Raw genomic sequence first — 765 nt, forward strand, 5'->3', positions numbered from 1 at the left:
CGCATGAGAGTCGGCGCAGTTGTCCGCCCCCCCCCCCCTCCTACCCGCGGCCAAGTGACAGCGACCTCAGTCTCTCGCTCGCCCTCGACGCTCACTTACGAGGCTGAGAAGGGCCGAGGCAAGTCCCCTTCTGGAAACGGTACCCCTTTACTTTTTATATCATTTAGTAATGCCATTAGAAGTTGATTTTAATTATGCCTCATGTCTGTTTCATTGTTTTAATTCGTGGCAGGTTGATTTTTTGAAAGTGTAAACACGTGAAATAATGGCGTTGATTCTTATGTCTTTATGATTTACTGGATATTAACCTACGCACAATCCCGCCTTCGAAATATTTACACGTTATTGTCGCATTGTAGACATTTACAAATGCTAATCTATTTGCGTTTTGAAAGTTTCAGCTTTCAAGTCTTCACAGCTACCAACATGGCTGTCATAATCTGCCTGTTACTGAGTCTCCTTTCTGGGTCTCTTGGTGTGGTGCAGTTTACGACATGGGAGAGGTTAGGTTAGTATCAACATAGGGACAGTTCGCAACATCGGAACAGCATATAGTTTGCGTATTCAACAGGGCCGCCATGGAAGTGGCGGCCCCGTTGATGATAATGGCTTATTCATGAAAATGTAAACCTCAGCACGAACTTTTGATATAATCGTTAACTCGACATTATTTAATGGCTTCAGGGAGTAAATGTACCATGTGGCAACTGTTTTTCGTCCCAGCCACGAAATGCTGACAAAGTTTTGACAGAATCAAACTTTGGT

Source organism: Penaeus monodon, chromosome 28, assembly GCF_015228065.2.
Source record: "Penaeus monodon isolate SGIC_2016 chromosome 28, NSTDA_Pmon_1, whole genome shotgun sequence".
In the NCBI taxonomy this organism is placed as follows: domain Eukaryota; kingdom Metazoa; phylum Arthropoda; class Malacostraca; order Decapoda; family Penaeidae; genus Penaeus; species Penaeus monodon.